Here is a 24,435-nt window from a genome sequence, read left to right as displayed (position 1 = left end):
GCCCCTGATACATAGACATGTTTTTAGTCAAAAAAATCCGCTTCCAGCCCTACAAAATGTGTAAAGCCCCTAATACATGGACATACCTCACCAAGATCCTCTTGTCTGTCCTTTGAAGCTCAATACTTGGGAGCGTCTTTAGGGCGTTTTCTTCATCAAATGACGGGATTTATAATATATAGTGCTGGGGCCCATTAAGTAAGTGTGCACAAATAATAGGTATATCAATATCAATATGTTTTTTGTAATGATATATTTCTAAACAATATTGTTCAGTGAGACCAATTTTTAAATCTCACAACTTAGTGCCTTAAATTTGGCAGTTTTCTCAAGAATTAAATGATTTCAATAATAAGTTGAGAAAATAAAATAAAATGTGCACGTAAAAACCAAAAATGTTCGTAACTTTGTTGGATAAAAAACCAGAAAGCCCGGGACACGTGGCGGGTTTGCAGTGAGTCTTTTGTCCTAAATATCTGACGCCGTGAAAAAAAATAAACCGTTAGGACTGCTTTTTTTTTTTTTTTTTGGCCGCACCCACGCGTCCGGCTGCAGTTGATTTTGGGTGCGGTAGAAGTTAACCCCATCTGGCGCGGATCGAGGGTAAGCTAAACAGCTTCTCTTGGAATGCTAAGTTGGGGTTAACGGTTCTGGCCCATTGCTAAATGATGTTTAGAAGAGGCCCACTGTTGATTTGATTAGGAAGGTTGGATTTAAGAACGCCCGCTCTTCGAATGCTAAACAGAGGTGGATTTTAATCCTTGCTTTTTGCCACAGTCTGTCAAGGGTTCTTCAAATCTGAGAATTTTAGGGTTATGGTTTAGCAGAGTGGCCTCTCTTAGGGTTGGGTTTAGCATCGGTTGGGTTAGGGTTTAGCATTCTCAGAGATTTGGGCTCGCAAGTTGGGCAAAGGGTTTAGCAGGCTGTCATTTTTAGGGGTAGGGTGACAGCTGCTGCTTCTTAACATACAGATTACGAAATGGACTACCGTTCCTTGTGGCCGTTGTTTGAAGGGTTTTTTCAGTGCGGATGTGCTGAATTTAGGGTTAGGGTTGGGGGGGAGCCTGGCATTTGTTGACAGACTGTGAATATTAAGCAAAGACAAACTTACGTTGAGGACAACCCCATTAAACGAGATAAGGAATTAGGGTTGAGCACAGTGAGTCATGTAGCTTTTTTCTGCTATTTAGGTTTTCTGTGTTTTCTTTTGGCATGCAGTAAGTTTGGATCCTAATATTTTGGGCATTTTTCTGATACTGGATATGTGGCGTTTGCAGGTTGTACTGCATGCAGTTGAGCTTGATGAAACTATCAGGTTGTACTGCATGCAGTTGAGCTTGATTCTAGATCTTGGCTTAAACTAGAGGGTATTAGGTTGTCCTAATACCCGATGAAACTAGATCTTGGGTTAAACCTGATGAAACTATCAGGTTGTATTGCATGCAGTTGAGCTTGATGAAACTATCATTCTAGATCTTGGCTTATACAAGAGGGTATTAGGTTGGCCTTTCAAAGGTTCCTACACTTCAGATCCAGATCTGCACTCTGCAGTATCTTGAATCTGAAGTTTTCTCTACATACCTCTCAATGCATCTTGAATGATGTTCTCTCCAGCATCATCATCTGCATACATGATCATCATCGTAGTCGTCGTCATCATCATCATCTTGAAAGACATTCCAACGTCATGATACGTCATTATACATCATCATCAACGCCATGATACAGTAGCGATCAGCAGCATCAACCTTCAAGTTGGATCCTTTAAGGGCAGATGTGATTGTTGGCTTGGCCAGCACGGAAGGTCACCCAGAACAAGGTAAATGCTCTTTTATATATATGTAGATTGCAAAAAAATTTCAGGTAGTCAGTTGAAGGCAAAATTGCATAACGAGTAACATCAATGAGGTCAATGGGGTATCTCTAGTATGGCAGCCACACAAGGGGCAACTAATCCACCCTTGCTATGATTTCTTTTATCAGGATCTGAAGAAGGACGTCCATCATTGCTTCTCTGAGATTGAATAGTACACACACACTTAACGATCTGAGTAGTCTAGCTGGACTGGGCACAGCCAGGCAGCGGCAGAACTTATCCAACCCATGGGTGGTGTAGATGAGCTCTGCCTGTGCTGTCTGCCCTGTTCCTGCTGCTGTCCACCCTGCCGACAATGGTGTGAACGTGCAGACCCCAATGGAGGGAGAGAGAAAGAAAGATTATGTCACAGTCTACTAGAGACCTAAAGGGTTATGCAACCCAAAAGATGTTACATGTAATCCATTTGTAAATTGGATGGCAAGACAACATGAAAACAAAAAGAGCAGGGCCTAGGTACTTTGTAGGTCCCTGTGTATACAATGTAGTAAACAGAAACAAAAATCTAATGTGTCCTTTATGGAGTATAGGGTGGTGATATGCACCGTGTGTGGTGGTGCTTCCTTTGGTGTTGAAGAATATTTCGGATCTGGAGCTGATGGGTGGAGGACCTTGATCCCTGAGGGCGAGGGCATCTGGATCTCTGTAATATGTAGGTAGGCAGCCTGATTTCTGGTAACTTCATAGGTGCAAGTTGCCAAAACCTCCAGGGTTCAATTACTGGGACTCAGTCTGCTGTCTGTTTCCCATCTACTCTGTGTCTTGTGAGGGCCTGGGTGGGCAGTGGGTACTTGGGGTCTGTCTGATGGGGGCTAAAGAAATCTGTGATAAGAGGCCTGGGTGGGGTCCTAACATCCTGTCCTCTGTGCATATGTGCGCGAGTGTGCGCGTGAGAGAGAGAGAGAGAGAGAGAGAGAGAGAGAGAGAGAGATTCTAATTTTTGCTTTTTCTGCCCCTGGTTGCAGGGTCAAATATTTCCGTGCTAAGTATTGGGCAAGAGAAAGTAGGCAGATTTACTATTAATTCAGCAGTAATGACTCCGAGTGTAGATAGAGCGGTCAAGACTCGCTTCCCGCTCCCAGTTCCAGATGGGGTTCTGGGAGGTGGAAGGACTGGGTCAGGCGGCATTTGCACCAGGCCGCCTGGGTGTAGACGCATATTTGTCCAGACAGACACTGGAAGTGTACTTGGAATTGAGCTTGATCAGACAGATAATGTGCAAACAGTCAAGAAAAAGATGCAGACCATTCTTAACGTACCGACGGAGCAGACAACCCTAGCGTGTGGGGGCACTGTCCTCAAAAGTGATCTAAGTGAGGTGAGGAATGACTCCCCTCTACTCCTCACAAGAGAACTGCAGCGAAGTCTATCAACTCCTTGTTTTTTCCACCCCTCAGATACACATGTACAGTTGGATTGTGGGCAGCCAGTCGAAGTTGTTGGGGGACTGAGATGCTGTCCAAAAATGAAGAGAATAATCAAGGACATTGCTAAGGCTTTAGAGTGTGGAGTCGAGCCAATAGCAGTAAGCGGGGGCCTTGGAGGAGCCTATTACTTCAGGAATTGCAGAGGTGAGAGTGTGGCTGTAGTGAAACCTACTGATGAAGAGCCGTTTGCTCCTAACAATCCAAAAGGTTTTGTAGGAAAGACCTTGGGGCAACCCGGGCTCAAAAGGGCAGTCAGAGTTGGTGAAACTGGAGTTAGGGAGGTTGCTGCTTACCTTCTTGATCATGATCATTTTGCAAGTGTCCCTCCCACTGTGTTGGTAAAGGTTTCCCATCATGTTTTTCATGTTAATGCTGGTGTGCACAAGGAGCCCGGCAAAGCTTGTCCTCCTGTTGCCAAATTAGCATCATGCCAGCAGTTTGTCCCCCATGATTATGATGCAAGTGATCATGGCACTTCCCGCTTCTCTGTGTCAGCAGTGCACCGGATTGGCATTTTGGATGTGAGAATCTTCAACACGGACAGACATGCAGGGAACATTCTTATCAGGAAAGTAAGGCCTAATGACAGCCAAGGGGCTTGGGGCCACTCTAGTCTCCATGTGAATGAAACCTTAGAGCTCATTCCTATAGATCATGGACTGTGTTTGCCAGAAGGATTAGAGGATCCCTACTTTGAGTGGCTACACTGGCCTCAAGCGTCAGTGCCGTTTTCAGAGGAGGAGCTTGAGTACATAGCAAAGCTGGATGAGATGAAGGATGCAGACAAGCTTCGGGTGGAGCTACCTATGCTGCGAGAGGCTTGCCACAGGATGCTTATTCTTTGTACAACAGTTCTAAAGAAAGCAGCTGCAGCTGGTCTTTCCCTTGCAGAAATTGGGGAGATGATGAGCAGGGATGAGATTGAGGAAGGGAGCCAACTTGAGCTGCTCTGCTTGCAGGCTAAGAGAGAGCTGTCGGGTAGTAGCTCCATAGATGATGATGCGTTTTCTGATCTTTCTTTGGGGGAAGCAAATGATGAGTTACCTGAGCAGTTCGAATTTGAGATGGATGAACTCAATGGGGATGAAGATACCACAGATGGAAGTGAATTGTTCTCTGTGCCTACTTTAACTCTACCTAGCAGGACTTCCTGGTTATCATCTCTGCAGCACAATGTGTCTCTGAGAGATTCTCAGAACGAGCATGATGTTTCACTCAAAGCACTATTTAAAGCCACTTCTTTAGAGGAGGATCCGGTATCAGCAGCTAACACAACGTCACCTGGGAGGGCAAGCTGTTTGAGCAGGAGGGTGCTGGCAGAGTCTCCTAAAAGCATTCGGCTGGTTGGCAATCCTCAAACAGTTGGTAGCGTCAGGACAAAACAGGCTTTTCGCTCGCCCAAGAAAGAGGCGATCAAGATGGTAGCAGAGCTTTACTCAAAAGCAAGCACTCCTTCTTGCAAGATTGATGTTGCATCACCCGGGGCCATGTCTTATAGAAGTGTTAGCTTTCATCATCATAAGCAGAGATATGCACACCACCCTGAAAGGAAGGGTTTCTTCAGGGGTGTACCCCTCACGCCGGCACCCAAAGTCAGAGGAAAGGCCTTTGCCTTTGGAACTACTAATCAATTTTCACTAGGAGACATGAATGATGAGGAGTGGACGTGCTTCATGGCTGTTTTCAATGAGCTCTTGGAGCAAGCAGTAGCAAGCAGGTGTAATCAGAATGTAAGCTACAGGCAGAGGCTTGGGACCTCTTGCCAGTTTTGAGATGCCTTCTGCCCACCTTCTGTCTTGAATCTCTGTTGCAGTCAGATTTTAGGATGTCTGTGTCCAGGATGTTTTCGATAGCTAGGTGCCAGAATGGAGTTTGGGTATGCTGGTTGTATAGAGAGAGAGAGAACATTCACATCTTGTAAAATTGTATATTCTTTATTGACAGTTCCAAATGTTCCCCTGGTGGAGGAAATTGTGTACACATGCTTCTCGTTTATGTTAACATGATGTGTACTATACCTTCAAAGTTAATCATCAACTTCTTTTTGGTCACCATTTTGCTAGTTTAGTTGTTTTAATGGGCGTTTTTGTAGAGCAAATCATAACTTCTATGTTCAGATTCCAGAGGTACACTTAATGATGGGAACCAACAGAGCATGGCAAAATGTCTCAAGTCTCATCTATCAAGTTCGTGAGTCAGTTCTGTCAATTAAAGAGGGAGGTGTTATTAGATGGGCTTTACAGACATAATCCCTGCCTGCGAACATCGGAGATCTCATCCACCAGTCCTTCATGGGCAGGGCATCTCCTCTGTCCAACCCCTAACTGTTTGATGGACCCAGGGGACATCTGGTGTAATGGGCTTGGGATATTGGTGCTAGAAAAAAGCAGCATTATGGTGTGTTTTTACTGGCTACAATTAAAGAAAATTGGCCAAAGATTTTGGTAGCCCTTATGTTACGGAATTGGCTTTTCATACATTCTAGTTATAAAACCAGCCAATAGTATACCTTTGAGCAACCCTCCTACCTTCCATACTTGGATTTTTGCAATGGCATATCCTTCTACTTCTTGTTAGATGGAGCTAGTGGTGTTTCAAATATTGACGTGTCAAAGGCGGAGGCAATCTTATCCAAACTAAAGGAGGTTGAGCAACAGAGCACCGGGGCTTTAAAAGATCTTGGTTATCTTGCATGCTTCTACAATGACTAAGGATCAGTGCTAAAAAGGAACGGCATTCTATAAGGATCAGTGCTAGAAAAAAACGGCATTCTAGTGTACCAGCTAGGATTAAGAAAATCTTGTTGTGAGATATTAAGAAGCCCTTATTTTAAGGAATGGATTTTCATATATTTTAGTTATAAAACCGACATATAGTAGAAATTTCAAAAACAAAAATTGCATAGATTTAAGAATTGTCCTTAGTTTGATTGGTTTAAAAATATGTTCGTTTGGAGCACTCTGGTAAGGATGTGTGTAAAGGAGGACTTATTCCCCTTGTGCATGGTTAAGAGACTGAAAAAAAAGTAGTAGGGTAAAAATACCCCAAGTATAATCTATATAGAGTTGGAATGTACAAGGGTTACAAGTACAGTCCTAATGTGAGAGAGAGAAGAGAGATGATCAACACACTATTTAGCATTCACAATGAAAAGTTAACACTAGCCTTATCCATCATCAATGTCATCCACAAGTACTCGTGGAAGCTTTCTAATAACATGTAGCAAGCCAATGAGTAGAAAGCAAGTTACTCAAGTACTATTGCTAAGAGGATGAGCTATAAAGCAGGCTTAAGCTGTGCAGGTGACAAATTTGCAACAAGAAATTAGCTTGAATCCAGCTCATTACCGCGTTCTAGTCGAGGAGGAGTACAATGGTCAAGCAATAGCAATGTCAAGCTAGGGGAGTCCAAGGTGGGCTGGAGTAGTTGATTATCTTTTGTTTGTGTGACGCCTCAAGCCTGTGCATTCACCCCCCAAGTAGGCAAAGGGCGTGGCCCTATGGGGAACTCTAAAGTGGAACTTGAAGTAACTACCAGACACTTGTGTGTGTATATATATATACTAGTACTCAGCCCACGCGTTGCTATGGTATGTAAAAGACATTAAGAAGTGAAACGCAGGAATGGAAGCCGGAATACAAAGGGTCAATCGAAATATAAAGGGTCAATCAGAATACAAAAGGTCAATTGGAATACAGAGGGTCAATCGAAGGGTTTTTTTCCTCTTATTTTTTAGAAATCGAGGATTCCTTTTTTCTCTCTTCTCCTTGTGCCTTGGTTGTCCATGGTTAATATATGTAATGTGTATATATATATATACATATATATATATATATATATATATATATATATATATATATATGTATGTATGTATGTATGTATGTATGTATGTATGTATGTATGTATATATGTATGTATATATATATGAGTAGTAGTAGGAGTTGTTGTTTTAACATCATAGCCAAGCCACACATGGTCGACCACATATATGATCCATATGAGGGCACTTATATATATATGTGTGTGTGTGTGTTTGTGTCGAGCAAGAGATATATATATATATATAGATAGATAGATGTGTGTGTGGGGAGCAAGTTAGAGATATATATATAGGTAGATAGAGAGAGAGAGAGAGAGAGAGAGAGAGAGAGAGAGAGAGAGAGAAAGGTGAGGAGGAGGAAGAGCAGGAGTTGTTTTAACACAACCACCGGACCATATAAGAACGACGTTCGATGGTGACCGAATTTTGGAAGTGTGTAGGGGGCACCCTCTCTACACACTTGCAAAGTTTTATCACCATCAAACGTCATTGAGGTGAGATATGGTACTCGGTTTCCTCAAAGAGGACCTAAACGCCCAAAATGTGGGTTTTTACGACTCCGTCGTGTTCGAAAGATGTGCGATGCCAATGTCTAATGCAAAGCTAAGGAAAATCAAAGCTTTTGTATGTTCCATGCGAGCGTGAAACCGGAGTCCTTTTTTGAGATGACAATTTTATCTAATCATGTGTTTAATATAAACAAACGCTTCGAATCCAAGTAAATGTCCATTCTTTTTCTTTTTATGATCCATTATCTCAAGACTTCAATTAAATCCATTTATTAATGAGCCAATTAATTTACACGTGTGTACTCTATGAAAATACATATTTGCTCTTTAAGGTGGGAGTAAAAGGATGTATTTTTCTCACAAAATTTGAATGCTTAATTAAGGAATTAATCAATGTAGTTAAGTGATTTAACACTATCTCACATTAACACATATATTTTAATTCTTGAATTATGTGAGGCTTTTGTGCATAGGAAACATGGACAAATGTGTAGTGTGTATACACATGGTGAATTGGTGTAGTTTTGTGTCATGAAATTTACACAAATGTGCATTGAATTTGATGTGGTTTTATGTTATGGATTTGACTCATGATATTTAATGGAAATCTTGAGTTGATTGGGGCAAGGGGGGGGGGATCTCTTGTAAATCACTTGGGATTTTTTGGACATTAAAAAAAGGGATTAAGCTTAACATTAAAAGCTTGGTTGAGTAGGTGGGAGACACATTTCACCATAGTGCACTATCAGAGGAGTACAAGATTTGTATAAATGTTTCTTAGAGGTTGTATGTTCACATGGTGGCAAGACTTGAAAAGTAAATATATTGGAAGCTTTCAAAACTATGTTTATGAAGCTTTTGTGAGAGAGCTTGAAAAGACTAGCCTTATGAGACTATGGACTTTCCATGAATGCAGGCTATTCCTAAGTTCTCCGACCTCCGTAGGCTTTTTGTGTGTCTATTCTTTTTTCAAGCACTTCCTTGGGATTATCAGAATGAAATGTGGTGGAATACTATTAGATCCTTTGAGAATGCATTATACTTTGCTTATATGTATGATGATATAGTGGCAGCTTGTCTCGCGGAAGGACAGACCTTATGACCAGCGAAGTGGAATGAAGAAGAAAAGAAAAAAGAAAAAACAATCACTGAGTGTTCATATCAAGCAACCTTCTTGCCCTCATGAAAAAAGAAAAAAGAATTATTGATGTCAAACAACCTTCTTACCCTTATGCAAGGAATTATAGAATAGTGGCAAACCACTTATCTTGGATCATGGAAGTTCCAATAGGAGAGGCAAAAGAGGCCAAGAGGAGTGCCCATCCCTCTTGTTTGAACCCTTTCTCTACTTTCAATCCTCTATGGCAACCCTTCCAATGGCAATAGTTAAGCTAGAAAGCTTATACCACTCTCTACTTCACTCTAGCTCAATCACTCTCTCCCTCAAGTTATCAAGAAATGGTTAAGCTAGAAAGCTTGAACCACTCTTAACTTCACTCTAGCTTAATCATTCTCTCACTCAAGCTATCAAGCATGCACACTTAACATATCACAAGCACTCACACAAGTATGCATACCACAAGCAATCAAGAAGGTAAGAGATCAAGAGAAGAAGAAAGCTTTGCATAAAAGAAGTGGTTGCTCTCTCTATTCACATTATTAAAAGTTGAATATATACAAGGGACTTCACCTGTCGACTACCCATGGGTGCCATAGCCTATCTCTACTTATACATACAATCCTTATGGCTGGACATTTATTACATCGATTGGGCCTCTTGGCCATATATAAGGAGAGGGAGAGCTTGAATTCCTTGCAAAAGCAAACACACACAAGAGAGAGCAAGACATAAGAGAGAGTTAGATGACTACATTTTCTTCTATCTTCTTCTTTTCTCTAGAACCATAAACTAAAAGAGATAAGAGTACATACTATAAGGGAAAGTACTCTCCTACTTTTTATAACGTACAAGGTCGATCCATAGTGTGAACCCGAATATATGAGCTGGTGCTATAACTATGCCATACTCTAGTAATCCAAATGTGGCTGTTACACAACCAGCCACTCCCACGGGTAGCATATTAACCATATTCTCACCAACCATGCCAATGGCATAAGTGAGGAAGCTATCACTCAGGTGGGTCATCAATGTCCATAGCACTAGTTGAGCTCGATATCTCATCACTCCCCCTTGAGCTAGACACCGCCACTACACTCCAAGTAAGCTCCTAAACCTATGGAGCTTCTCTGTACCCAATGCCTTCGTGAAGATATCAACCACTTGATCCTTTGTGCTGACATATACTAAATCCACACCACTGTCATGGGAGTGAGATTTTTGAAATATTTTACTATCCAATTTTTGTAAAAAGAAAGCTTGTAGAGCAAGCTTAGGCTAAAAATAGCCATGTAATCTATTTTTGATGGAATAAAATACTATAACAATACTCAAGCGGGGATGCTTTTGGCACACGCTTGGAGGGATAGTTGGGACACATTATGGTGTTTATCTTCAGGTTTTTCTAATTTGGCTGCACGCACTTCTCGAGGTCTGCATTTTCCTATTTCACTGGTATTAGAGCTGGCGTACACTCTATCAAAAGGTGTGTTTGTTGGGCACTCAACGGCCTGAGACCAAGGGTCATGTGTGCGAAGTGCATGCACACAGCAACTACGTAGGAATCAAGGTGGTGGCACGAGACGTGAGAATCCATCACGTACATCACACCGTCGGTAGAGCCACGCGTGTTAGAGTGAGCATTGGTTACAACACCTGAACAGTCCCTACATTTGGGCCCAGCAGAACCGATGGTGTCGTGCAGCGTTAGCCGCAAACCAGCCACAAGGCACAACACGTCAAAGGACACGATGGACGATGTCGGTACACCATAGTGGGAGCGATGCACTATGCGAGTGTCTCCTTAGAAACAAGAACATAAAGCATAGCGATTTCTCCCTTATACCTAGCTGCCAGGCCGTGAGAACAATATGTGGGATTAAAGGAAGGACTGTGTGGCAGCACCTGGTGAGCCGTGGGAGAAGAAAGAAGAGGAAAGAGAAAAGAGAGAAGAAGAAGAAGAAGAAGAGGAGAGAAAAAGAAAGAGAAGAGAAGAAGAAGAAGAGAGAGAGAAGGAAGAGAAAAAGAAGAAGAAGAAAAGAGTGAAGGATACGAAGAAGAAGAGGAGAGAGAAGAAAAAGAAGAAGAAGAGGAGAGAGAAAGAAAAAGAAGAAGAAGAAAAGAAAGAAATAAAGAGAGAAATTTATTTATTTTATTTTTTAAAAGGATGATTATTGTTATACTTACATTGTTTAGACTTAATTGTTTTAGACATTTTCTCAGCTTTTTGCAAGAACTCTTGACTTAAGCTATACCACGAGATCATGTTTTTTTGATGATTACTATCTTTACTTACACACGATAAGTCTTCATCTTTATCTATTACAATTTCAGTTATTCACAAACTGTTTTAAATTCTCTATTTCTCTTAACCTTCTCATTTTGCAGCCAATAATACATCAAGGTAAGACTCTCTTACTTTTGGATTTTATTTTTATGTCATCAAGTTTTATTTAATATTTGTTATTTAAGTTTATGTCACTTGGACTCAATATGATCGATGATGATGAAGAACAAGACTACCACGATGACTAGTCCAACTCTTAGGGTAACATATTCATTTGATTATACCTACAACAAATTTTATTTAAGACATTTTGTAAATTTCAAGGAGAGTTCTTATGCATCAAAAGTAGAACTTCTTGGAGGAACTAGCCCTTCCATCTTGAACTATGCTTTATGAAATTTTCACTATGAATTAATCTTGTGGTATGGGACATGAGATTAATCCTGTGTGAAGTATTTCAATGCATACTTGTCTCTAGATTTGTGTGGGATAATGTCTAGTGGTATGGGACACTAGAATTTATTACACATAGAAGTTCTTGATACAATGTCTCTTTTACATGTCTATGATGAATACTTAGTGATATTTATCTATGAAATGGATAACTTATCACAAATTGAGTGTTGGTTGTGAGTGAATCCAATCAACAGTGACGTGTGATGCATGTAAGGAATATGTGAGCTTGATTGTGAGTGAATCTGATCAACTCTTCTGAATTAGTTCTTTGGAGGGTGACCCTAGTTGGTTGTGAGTGAATCCATCCAGCTGTGAGTGAATCCATCCAGCTGTGACACGTGTGAGACGTGTGGTATATTCTGTGAATACGTGCGATGCGCATGAAAACATTGTGAGTGAATCCAATACAGGAGTTTGATTGTGAGTGAATCCGATCAACTCTAAGACATGTGTGACGCATGTAAGGATTATGGAAGTTTGATTGTGAGTGAATACGATCAACTCTAAGACACGTGTGATGCGTGTAAAGGTTTTGTGAGTTTGATTGTGAGTGAACCCGATCAATTGTGAGTGAATCCAATCAATTGTGAATGAATCCGATCAACTCTAAGGCACGTGCAACCCATGTGAGGACATTGGGAGTGAATCCAATTAATTATTGAGAGTGAATCCAATTAATTATTGTGAGTAAATCCAATGTGGGAGTGAATCCACTTAAATATGTAATGACATTGTCAGTGAATCCAATGTGAAAACGATTATTGTGTTGATCACTCATGTATACTGATAGTTACAACCAAGGATGGTTGTCTCCTAATCGGGAGGATTGTCACGGGAGTGAGATTTTTGAAATATTTAACTATCCAATTTTTGTAAAAAGAAAGCTTGTAGAGCAAGCTTAGCCTAAAAATAGCCATGTAATCTATTTTTGATGGAATAAAATACTACAAAAATACTCAAGCAGGTTTGCTATTGGCACACACTTGGGGGGGGGGCAGTTCGGACCCAATCTGGTGTTTCTCTTTAGTTTTTTGTATTTTGGTTGCACGCTCTTCTCGAGCTCTGTGTGAAATGGGAAAGTACATGAGACGTCAGGAAGCGTGCCCACAAAAAACATAGACGCGAGAGAACACTAGATTGGGTCCCAACTGCCTCCCCAAGCATGTGGCCAAAGCATCCCCGCGCTATGGAGTATTTTTATAGTATTTTATTCCATCAAAAATAGATTACATGGCTATTTTAGCCCAAGCTTGCTCTACAAGCTTTTCACAAAAATTGGATAGTAAAATATTTCAAAAATCTCACTCTCGTGATAGTCCTCTCAGTTTAAGAGAACCGTCCTTGGTTCTAACGATCAGCACACATGAGTGATCAAACACATTAATAGTTTCCACATTCACTCACAATGTCGTTACATATTTAAGTGGATTCACTCCCACATTGGATTCACCCACAATAATTAATTGGATTCACTCCCACATTGGATTCACTCTGGATTCACTCCCAATGTCCTCACACGCATTGCATGTGCCTTAGAGTTGATCGGATTCACTCACAAAAATCAAACTCACGGAACCTTTGCACGCATCACATGTTGATCGGATTCACTCAAAATAAAACTCCCATAATCTTTACATGCATCACACATGTCTTATAGTTGATCGGATTAACTCACAATCAAACTACTACATTCGATTCACTGACAATGTTTTCATACGCGTCACACGTATTCACAGAGTATACCACATGTCTCACAGCTGGTTGGATTCACTCACAACCAACTAGGGTCATCCTCTAAAGAACTTGGTTGGTGCATTGGTTAGGCCAAATGGCATAACACGATAAGCATACACCCCACCTTCTATAACAAATGTTGTTTTAGCTTGGTCCTCAGGTGCAATGGAAATCTGATTATAGCGTGAGTATCCATCTAAAAAGCTATAAGCTTCCTTGACTATAACTCACTCTAGCACATATTTAGAATAAGGCAACTGAAGGGTTAGTGTTCCCTACGGGTGGCATTCACCTTCTTGAGATCCACACACACTCTTAAGTTTTCCATTTTTCTTAGGCACAACCATAATAGGTGAAACCCACTTTGAGTGTTCGATCTCATAAATGAATCCACATTCAATAAGCTTGTCAATTTCTTCCTTGATAATTTTGGCATATTTAGGATTCATTGGATAGGATCGTGCTGGACTTGTCTAACATTTGGTACCATTGGGATGGTGTTTGTATAACACTGGTAGGCACTCCCTTTATGTCATGGTAAGTCCACATAAAGAAGTCCTTATACTCCTTGAGGAGAGCTACAAATTCAGCCTCCTTGATCAACCTTCCAATTTAATTCTTTGAACTTCACTTAAATAGGGAGAGCCTCTTGCCTCTCACATAAATTTGACGAGAATCCTAACCACACAGCTTGCACGGATTAACTTAAATATGGAAGAAGATATATGCATTGCATTATTGTTAAAAAGTTTTCCCCATGAGGACTATGGCAACATAGTCACTAACCTCACCAACTTGCCTTCTCCCCAACACTAGTTAACATTCACTGCAGCTCTTTTGGAAGAGGAAAAGAAGATCAAAAGGTAAAACACCTTGTCTACATTCCAAGATGAAGCCTACTTTAGTGGTTCATTAAAGAAAAAGGGTTCTTTCAAAGGACCATACAAAGGACTCACTAACAAGGAGTTTCCAAAAAAATCATGTGATTTCTATGGGGAAAACCTAATCATGTTGAGAAAGATTATTTTTACAGGAACAAGATTTAAAAGGCCTATCTTGCACAAGGAGATTCAAGTGAAGAAGAAGTCAAGCAAGAAGAGGTCTCATATGAGGCCAACTATGTTGAAGATGATTGGGCCTTATAGATCAACAAGGACCAGTCCTACCTATTGACTACTCCCATATTCTAAGAATAAATGTATGCATTGTAAGCATAACTAGCCACTCACATGGTCATACCAGCATGGTCATTGTAATTGGCATTGTAAAGCCAAAGAGGTCGTCATAACTAGCATTATAAACCTAACTGGGAGATCCTAATGGGTCTAGCATTGCCATCATAACATCATCATTACCATGAATGTTTTGTTGAGGGAGTGTTGAAATATGCACCAAAATACTCATGTATTTACCTTAGGGGATAATGGGGCATATGGTCTAGACTTGATCAAAGGTTACTTATATTCACTGGCTCAGTAGAATGTTACTAGAGAATCTCTACTTTTGCAAGTGGTCAAACTCATTTCCAATTAGCCCACCTTATTTCTAGGAAAGCTAGAATCATGGGAGAGAGAATAGTGGTGTGGAGAGATTCAAGGAGGAATCTACGGGACAGGAAAAAATCATGAAGAGATTTATGGATTTGATGAGTAGCTATTCTTGATTAGCTCATTATAATCACTCTTGTACTTGCCTATTTAAAGAGGCACACTAATGCAAAAGACACGCTTTCATTCTCCATCATTAACTTATGCTAAATTTTATGTGTTTAAGCTAATCTCATTTTACTTAGCACAATCTCTCATCATTACGCTCAACCATGTTGTTCATTGATCATTATGAGCTACCATGAATGCCAACATCATACACCATAGGGGGACGCAAGTTAGTGTTTGATAATGCAAAATGTAACCCCACAAGTGAGACTAGAGAAGTCTATGATGAGCTTACAAAGGTCAAGGAAGTAGACTTGGCTGAACCAGGAGAAGATAAATGATTAATGTTAAGGTTAATCCTAAATGATTTAAGTAATGATCCCTCCCAAAATTAGATTTGCATGAGAATAAATATGGAACAAATTTTGAAAATGTGGAACAAATCTAATTCCGAGAGTTGATACTACAGACAGCTCCAATAGCTGACTTAAAGGGCCGACTCCGAGAGTTTGACTCTGATATAGCTGATTCAGCTAGCTGATGTAGATAAATAGAATTGATTCAACTAGTTGATGCAGATAGATGACTCTAAGAATTGATTTAGCTAGTTGACTCCGACAGTTGACTCAGGTAGTTGGCACATGCAAGCTGACTCAGGCAGCTTTGGCACAAGTAGTCTGACTCTCAGATAGCTGACTCCGATATCTGATTCAAAGAAAGTAAACCACACCAAAAAGTAAACCTGCAAAAAAAGGTAAACCTAGCCAAAAAGTAAACCTGGCCAAGAAAGTTGGTGTCAGCAGCACAAGAGGTTGCTAGCTGTCAGCAAAATAAGTCACTGGGCAGTCAGCATAACAGCCAATAGCAGCAGGTTATTGACAGAAGGTCATTGACTGTCAGTAGCAATAGGTCATTGGTAGTCAAGAGGTCATGTAATATCAACAACAGTAAGTTGTCTCACCGGATTGTCAGTAGCAGGTTGTCGACCGTCAGTAGGTCATTGGCTATCAGAGTAGGTCATTGACTGTCAATAGCAATAGGTTATTATGGTAGTCAGTAGGTCATAGATTGTTAGCAGAGTAGGTCGTCGGATTGTCAGTAGTAGGCAGGTTATCTGACTGATTCAGGAAGTTATCTCGAGTCAGCAGGTTGTCTGACTGATTCCACATTTGGATTGTACCTTGATGCTAATACTAATATGCTTGATCTCATATGTTGACTGAAGCACAACACCAATCTAAAGACCAAGTAGTGCCAAGGATAAATCTTAGACTCATGGTCCAGTTTCTCAGGCCAGTCAAGGGTGCCACTTGGGTAGGACAACAACAAGGAAGAAGGACCAAATAGACCATACATTCCAGATGGTCTACATCATAGGTGACTAGAACATGTACTTGATCTAGAGTACCAACTAGGAAATGTTCCAAACATAAACAACACATAACAAAACACAACACAACATATATATTGGCCTTTTATAAGCCCACACACATACTCGCTTATCTTGGTGATGTAGACCATACATTCCAGATGGTCTACATCATAGGTGACTAGAACAAGTACTTGATCTAGGGTACCAACTAAGAAATGTTCCAAACACAAACAACACATAACAAAATAGACCACAACATATATATTGGCCTTTTATAAGCCCACACACATACTCGCTTATCTTGGTGAGTTCTAGAGCCCAAGCTGACTCTCCACACTTCATGTGACACTGCGTGCTCATATAGGCCACAAATACAAAACATATAACATTTTTTGCACAAATTTATCGAAGCCATGATATTCTTTGATTCTAGGAAGGTCTTAACAGGGGAATGTGTCCATTGCCATGTAACAGTTGAGATTAATGCTTCAATTAAGCTGGATTAAAAAAAAGCCCCAAAAATTGATTTGTACCTTCTTTTTGATCTCTGCAAATATATACTCTTTTTATAAAAATAGTAGCAACAACCAGGCGGAGTACGACGATAGTTGTGCTCTAGGCAACCAATGCTCAGCCCTTAACACTAGTTCTGTAAATTGGACACTAAAGTGTCCTGAGGACACTAAAGTGTCCTGAAAGTTAGCATTTTTCTTGAATTTTTGTGGGCAATCTATTAAGAGTTTTGAAATGTTTAACATCCCCACAGATGCTCCTCAAGACCCCAAAAAAAATTGAGATTTTTTAAATTACACTTTTCTTAGCTTTTGCAAGGTAATATTTTAATTTTCTTAGACACATGCTGATAAAACGCATGATTTTTGCTGTTTTCAAAATAGTAGTAATTTGTACATAACTTTTAGAAGGGACATAGTTTGATCATGAAACTTGGCTTGATGGAAAGCCCATGATGTAAACTAAATCTTGGAATCATCAAACGATAATTATTGGATAAATTTTTGACTCGCTAATATTGAAATGATTTTTTTATACAGGTGGAGCATGAATTTTTCTCCTTCCATATGCAAGCTAATAATGTAAAACTTGAGGTGCACCCATGTTATATAGGGTAAATACTACTTTGTTTTGAATTTTCCAAAACTTTAGAGCCACTTTTTGGGCCTCTTCTCATACATGGCCTTTTGCGCAACCTATTTTTAATACGTAAAATGTCTAATTATGAGCCTAATTTTGATTTTCACCAAAGGAGAAAGCTGTGTAAGTGCATTATTTGTTGTAACTATAGGTGTAGACTACTTGTGCAAGCATAGTTATGATTAGTTTTTGAAAAAAGATGATCAAATTTTGTATTTTTGTTTTTTACAGTTTTTTTAGAACTAGGCGATAAGAACCTACTTAAGTGGAGGCTAAGTTAGTGTTATACACATCAAATTATGGCTTATTTATCTCATCTCAAGCATGAAAACCAATAATCAACATTCTCATTGATAGGGCTACAATTTTTTTTAGTGGCGTGATTAAGTTTTGATAATACGCGTTACTTTTGCTGATTTTATACAACTTTTTTGGAAAAAATCTAGGAAAGGAAAATGATTTTTTTGGTGAACTTCTACCTCCTTGGACTGATGTATGCTATCAAAATATCTTGGGAAAAATGCTATTGATATCATTGGATTTTTTTTTTGAGAGAATGATGCTTGCATATTTGGAAAAATCCTGAAAAATCCTGAAAAATGTTCATTTTCAAGACATATGCTACTTTGTTGCTTATGTACTTCCAAATAAAAAGGCATTTTATATGTTTAGCATTTTTTACATAAGCATAGGGTTATGTTCTACATGCCCAATGAAGCATTTTGGTTTTTAAAGCCTACATTAGGAGTTTGATTTTTTTTCGCAACCCCCAAAAAAGGACACTCAAGTGTCCTGTTTTGGTACCAAACTAGTGTTAATAGGCGACAACAGAGGTGCAGATGAGCAACCAATGGTTGGATCTGCACATCACCTATTGTCGCGTGTTGGGTAGCGCTGGATAACCAGCCGTCGGTGACCAGGCATAGTGTGGACAGTAACAAAGGTGTGCGCCTTATTAAGTGGGTGAGAAGATGGCTGCACGCGTAGCCGGTGTGGGCAGACATGAGATTATACGAACAGAAGTTGGGGGCTCTTGTAGCAAATGGCAGACACAGTATACGATCACTTTGGAGGTGGGTACAAGGCTATGCACAGAGAAGGCGGCACACGTGTAGATTATTGGGCAACCCAGACTGTTGAAGATGCGCACAACAAGTGATTTGCTGAATCGAGGGGGGCGGCATTGTTATATGCGGGCTATGGCCAGCTGAAATGTGATCCCAAAAACTCCTAGCTTCATTAGTGCTTGAGTGTCAGCAACCCTAATTTGCTCGCCCAAGACTCCAGGTATGGCGCGATCGATAGCTACTGTGAGAGGAATGGCCACCTGGGATTTTGAGAGGCGTGGGGCGCTTGTTGACGGCGGGCTGAGGTGCTCGAAAAAGGAAAATAGATACAAAAAGGATAATAGCTAGAAAACTCTCAAAATTTCTAAGTCTACTCTAGAAAGCTCTGAAATAGAAGTCTCCTATGCTCTTGATACCATTGATACCATGTTAAATTTTAACGGCGGGGAAAGAGAAGTGATCCATTCGTAATGAAAATAGACTTGATTGTATTGTTACAAACGATCTTGTACAACACAGGGCTTATGGCTTATGTAGCCATGAGAGGTACACTCAATGTGATAGGATATATTTTTGGGATGACATTAATGCTTATGGCATTTGATGGTGGATTACATCTTTGATCTTAGACTAAAAGATATCCTATGCAAATTAATTAAAAAGGCTAGGGACTACAAGTTGGGCTTATTGCCAACAATTTTTCCCAGCATTTTTTGGTGATTATACTAACTCGTATACCACCGTCAAGGACTCCCATTACTGTGATGCCCTTGGCGCGGCGGTGACTAGTAGTAATGTGTTGGATTCATCACCTTCAAAGTATTGACCAATGTATTCGATAGAATTTTGACCATGGATTTGGCGTGCTCATCCTCTACTTGGGTTCTTGGATCTTCTATGACTTTAGTAACGAAATTCCTAAAACATAATAAAACTAACATAAGTAAAAATAAGTTTTGAAAAAACAAAGAGGTTGGTGGTTTTTGCAAATGGTGGTAGTCCCATATTCAGTTATCCTTTTAAAAGAGCTTTCAATTGTTTGAAGAGTTTGGGATCTCCACATAAGCATGTAGTCATCATCATTAGGAAAAATAAGGACTACAAAAAGGGCCTTGTAAGGATTAGCTTAAGTTGCTAATTTTTTAGGTTTAGAATTCTAAACTTGGCTCCATGGTAGGGGACAAGCTAATGAATACCCTATTAGTAATTCCTATATTCTCTCCTATTGTTACTCTAGGGTCCACTAACTTTTTGAAAAAGTTACCACTATTTCTAGAGTCCATTCTCATTTTTGAAATTTTTATGTGTGAGATTCCTTGGACCACTTGCCTTTTTTATGTGATCCCACACCTCTCTCTTCCCTAAATTTGAAAAACACGGGTATAAGGGACCCTAAAATTAGGGTTTTTTTAACACTCATCATGCTGGAGTATAGCCACCAAGGGTGCCTACACATTGGACTGTCCCACCAAGATGCAACATGGACTGCCCACCAAGATGCAACCTGGACTGTCCACCAATGTGGACTGTCCACCACAAAGTGTGACTGGTGAGTCAACAGAGGTGCCAAGCATGGATCATTTAGTGGAGATGCACCACCACACAAGGAGGTGCATTGAAGACTCCAACGGCACCAACTGACACTCCACTGCATCTCCACCGCGTGACTGACACTCCACCACATCTCGACCGATTGACACTCCACCACATCTCTAGAGATAGGAGATTCCACCAAAGGCTATGTTGCCACCCAAGGCATCCACTAAGGATAGGAGATGCCACCATCTTGACCTCAGGCATATATGGCCCTCATCCCACCTTAGAGGATTGCTATCCTCGACATAATCCTCTCACCTTGGAGGACATCCTTATGCTCTTCCCTCATACCACTTGTACCTCTGTCATACTCAGCTTGTACCTCTGTGTTTGTCATCATTCTTATGCGGTGTCATCCTCTTCACTGTGACCTCTTGCTGAGTGTGCATAGTACAGTGAAGGACATGTATCAGTGTTCTTTGAGTAGTGCAAGTGATTTCGTTCCTTCCACAGTGTCGTCTCTTTCGTCTCTTTATGTTGTGTTTGCTATATGTAGGTCTCGTGTGTCACGCTGTGAGTTTATGTGATACGCTATGAGCATAGAGGAGGACTCTAGACATATTGTCCAAAGGAGAGCTATCGCATAGTGTATCGGGAAACCAACCCTGCTATACAGGTACACTAAAATTTGGCACTCCCAACAACGGGACTCTCCAAACTGGGAGTCTTGATAGCTCACCTTTTCTTTCACGTTGCGTCCTTTTTGTTGTATCCTCTTCCCATGTATTGTGTCATCTTTCCATGTTGCATCCTCTCTGCATGCCCAATATGTTGGAATTATTAGAATTATTTGGCATTTATAGATTTATTTGATGGATATTTATTTTATGTGCAAGCAAGACTACATATTTTGAGCTTATATTGTGAATGTCAGTGTAGATCAGTGTAGCAGGGTTAGTGTGCGGGATGTGCATGGATCCAATGGGCTTGCATTAACAAAAATTTATTGACGCATGGCATGTGGCGATTATTTATGATCGGCAATGGTAGTGATATTTTATGTGTACAGTAGTGTGCAACATTTTGATATACATTAGTTCTATTTCATAAGAGAACCTTAGAGTGTTCACACTTTTGTATTTAGGTTGGGGCTTGCATCGATAGAAATTTATTGACGCATGGTGCGTGGCGATTATTTATGATCGGCAATGGCAAATGATATTTTATGTGCACATTAGTGTGCAACATTTTCATATACATTAGTTCTATTTGAGTGAACCTTAGAGTGTTCACACTTTTGTATTTAGGCAAGTTATACAAGCCCAAAGTGGAGATCCATATTTTTGACAATATGTATTTTTGGCTCTTGCTTTTTGTACAAGGAAATATTTAAATACACCATGAAGAGGACGTGAGCCACTCTCATGGTGGGGGAGATTTAACCCATTCTTGTGTGCATGCATAAGCTTTCATCTATTTTGAGCCACTCTCATGGTGGGGGAGATTTAACCCATTCTTGTGTGCATGCATAAGCTTTCATCTATTTTGAGCTTTGAGTATTCTTTCATGTTTATTTTTATGGAAGGCCTAAATGTGAGCTTCTAGCACAATACACGCTCCCATGTAGTCTAGTTAGCCCATCTAAGTGTCCTCTCTCAATACACGGCCATAGTCAGAGGTTCAACTATGTATCACCTAGGGATCCTCTTCCACCTCTTCCTATGGTGGCTAACCTTGGTAACCTCACCCTCGGCAATGCAAGAGGCGAAGCCAAACCTCTTGGTCTAGCCAACCCTCCTGGTCCAACCAACCCTTCTGGCGTAGAACCTCTCCACAGTGCTGGGCCGAGTCAACGTTAAGCTTCCCACCTTCAAAGGATAATCCACTAAGGATGTGGATGACCACATCGGACGGTTCATCTCCATTTGTAAGAGCCAAGGTCTTGAGCGGGAGGATGCCTTTTTGGTGCTCTTTTCATCCACTCTCCAAGGTTCTGCACAGCAGGGACAAGTGGTTCAGTGAGTTCCCAATCGACCACTTTACAGACTAGACCACTCTGAAGGACACATTTCTCCAGACCTTCCATCCTGGTGTGGGCCGACTCTCCCGAATCTTCCATCTCAAGCCCACACCACCAGCAGTCTCAATAGGGAATCCTCCATCTCAAGGACATCCTTCTTCCATAGGACACCCTATGTCCATTTGCCAACCTTCCTCTCCCACTCTTGGAGTGTCCATAACAACCCCCAAACCTACCCATGAGGATCCACCATCCACCATAGTGGTCACCGTATCACAAAATAAGGCCATGCCTGAAGAGCAACAAGGGGATGATTGTGATGATAAAGCTCTGCCAGTTCCCCACACAGTCATAGATCAGTCCTTCTTGTAGGCCTTCAAGGACCTCCACAACCAACCTTCTTGTAGGCCTTCAAGGACCTCCACAACCAACCTTCGGTATCGGACAACTCACCTACCCCTTTCCTTCCACATTATAAACTAGAGCTCACACCCTTCTCTGTGGAGGATTTACTCAAGGGAAATACCATGTCAGTGAACCTCTTTGACCTACTCTAGATTAGCCCAAACATCCAACAATGTCTCAATACACTATTGGAGCAACTCAATAGTATGCCCACCAATTCTAGTGGTGGGCAGTATGGTGGGTTTCCCCTTCCCTCCGGTGTTGCACGTTGCATGGGTATTAGCCGTGCCAATCCCTCTCTTACAGACTACTAGAGCCCCCACCTCTCTATGGAGATTCACGTTGCATGGGTATTAGCCGTGCCAATCCCTCTCTTATAGACTACTAGAGCCCCCACCTCTCTATGGAGATTCATGTTACCACACTTTCTCGGGAAATTGTCGACGGTGGCTCTGGGGTGAACCTCATGCCGGAATTCACATTCCATGTAGTAGGCCTCAAGGTGACACAGCGAGCCAACTTCTGTGTTCGGATGGCCGACCAACGGGAGGTGACCCCTATCGGCCTAGTGGAAGGAGTCACTGTTTTCATCCAAGGGATTCCATTCTTACTTGACTTTGTGGTGATCCGGCTTCTTGAAATTAGGGGGGCCTACTCTTTACTCATTGGTTGTATATGGTTGAGGAGTACTAGTGTTCTACACGATTGGGGCTCCGACCGATTGTGGATTCCTCAAGAGCATGGCCCACAGGAACACAAATTGGAGGAAGGTCTAGATCATGGAATCCATGGTGCCACATTAGGCCCCATTTCTTCTTCCAACTCTTCAACAACCACTTCTTGGCCAACGGGGCAGAAGAAGGCCTTGTTCCCCATGGTGATGAGTCGAAACTCCTTGACTGGTCCAAACAGCAGAAAGCCTCACATCCTACTGCCAGAATATGCAGTGGAGATGAAGACAAGATCTGAAAACACTAGAGGATCAATTGCACAGCAGAAAAACGCAGAAATGAAGAGAGAGAGAGAGAGAGAGAGAGAGAGAGAGAGAGAGAGAGAGAGAGAGAGAAGCGTATAACTCTGCTATATACACAAGAGAAAATCCCGGGACCAAGATGAGAAGTGTGGGGGGGTGAGGGGACATTTTATATTGCCCCAGATGACCAATCAGCCTACTGAAAAGCAGCCGACTGAAAAGCAGCCGACAACCCTCAAGTATGCCCACGACTTGCTCCCTCTAGTCGGCCAGTAAAGCAGACCATGTCGGCCAGCACATAGGGAAGAAATCGAGGGCAGCAGAGCAATCATATAGCCCACCACACCAAGGGAAAAATATGGAGAGTGGGGAAAAAATGAGAAAACACCTAAATTGGGTGGGCACACCCACAACAGAGACCCTGGTGTAAATATACAGACATGAGATGACTGCTAAGACCCCCTCTCAGCTCTCCTGGATATGGAACCAACCCCAGTGAGCTGGAGTGCCACCGGAGCATAGCCTGAGGTAGAGACTTCGTGAAGAGCTCCTAGATGTGGAACCAACCCCAGTGAGCTGGAGTGCCGCCGGAGCATAGCCTGAGGTAGAGACTTCGTGAAGAGGTCCACCGCACTGTCCTCCGTCGAACAGAACTCTTGCAAGATGTCATCAGCACAACAATCTTCGTGAGGAGGTCCACCTGAAGAAGTCCACCGCACTGTCCTCCGTCGACTAGCAAGATGTCATCAGCACAACAATCTTTTCACGAACAAAATGCCTCTTGATGACCGCGGGTTCCATCAGTGGAAACCCAATCCTGCCAAGTAACCTTTGCAACCTCACCACCTTGCAAAAGCAGCACCACAAGTAGCCCGGTACTCTGCCTCTGTCGAGATGACAAGGAAATAGTTGGTTGCCTCTTACTGCTCCATGAAACTGTTCTTGAGCCAAGGGAAAAACTGTAGCCTGATGTCAAGGTCCTTGTGTCTGGCTCTCCTCCCCAAACTGAGTCACTCCAACTTTGGAGTC

At 41.4% G+C, this 24,435-nt stretch overlaps 1 pseudogene across 2 annotated transcripts; it reads left to right on the top strand.

Annotated features, from left to right (window-relative positions):
* The first annotated feature begins 527 nt into the window (after positions 1 to 527).
* On the top strand, positions 528 to 5,352 carry LOC147615491 (phosphatidylinositol 4-kinase gamma 6 pseudogene; annotated as a pseudogene). 2 transcript variants are annotated; one of them, XR_015262856.1, is made up of 3 exons: positions 528 to 1,159; positions 1,278 to 1,819; positions 2,842 to 5,352. The product of XR_015262856.1 is annotated as a phosphatidylinositol 4-kinase gamma 6 pseudogene, transcript variant X1 (transcript). The 2 variants fall into 2 exon arrangements; XR_015262857.1 differs by having other exon boundaries at positions 588 to 747.
* Positions 5,353 to 24,435: the final 19,083 nt, after the last annotated feature.

This window comes from Cibotium barometz, chromosome 40 (assembly GCF_041138505.1).
Source record: "Cibotium barometz isolate CiBa-2024 chromosome 40, ASM4113850v1, whole genome shotgun sequence".
NCBI lineage: Eukaryota > Viridiplantae > Streptophyta > Polypodiopsida > Cyatheales > Cibotiaceae > Cibotium > Cibotium barometz.
This window is presented reverse-complemented; position numbering and strand designations above follow the sequence as displayed.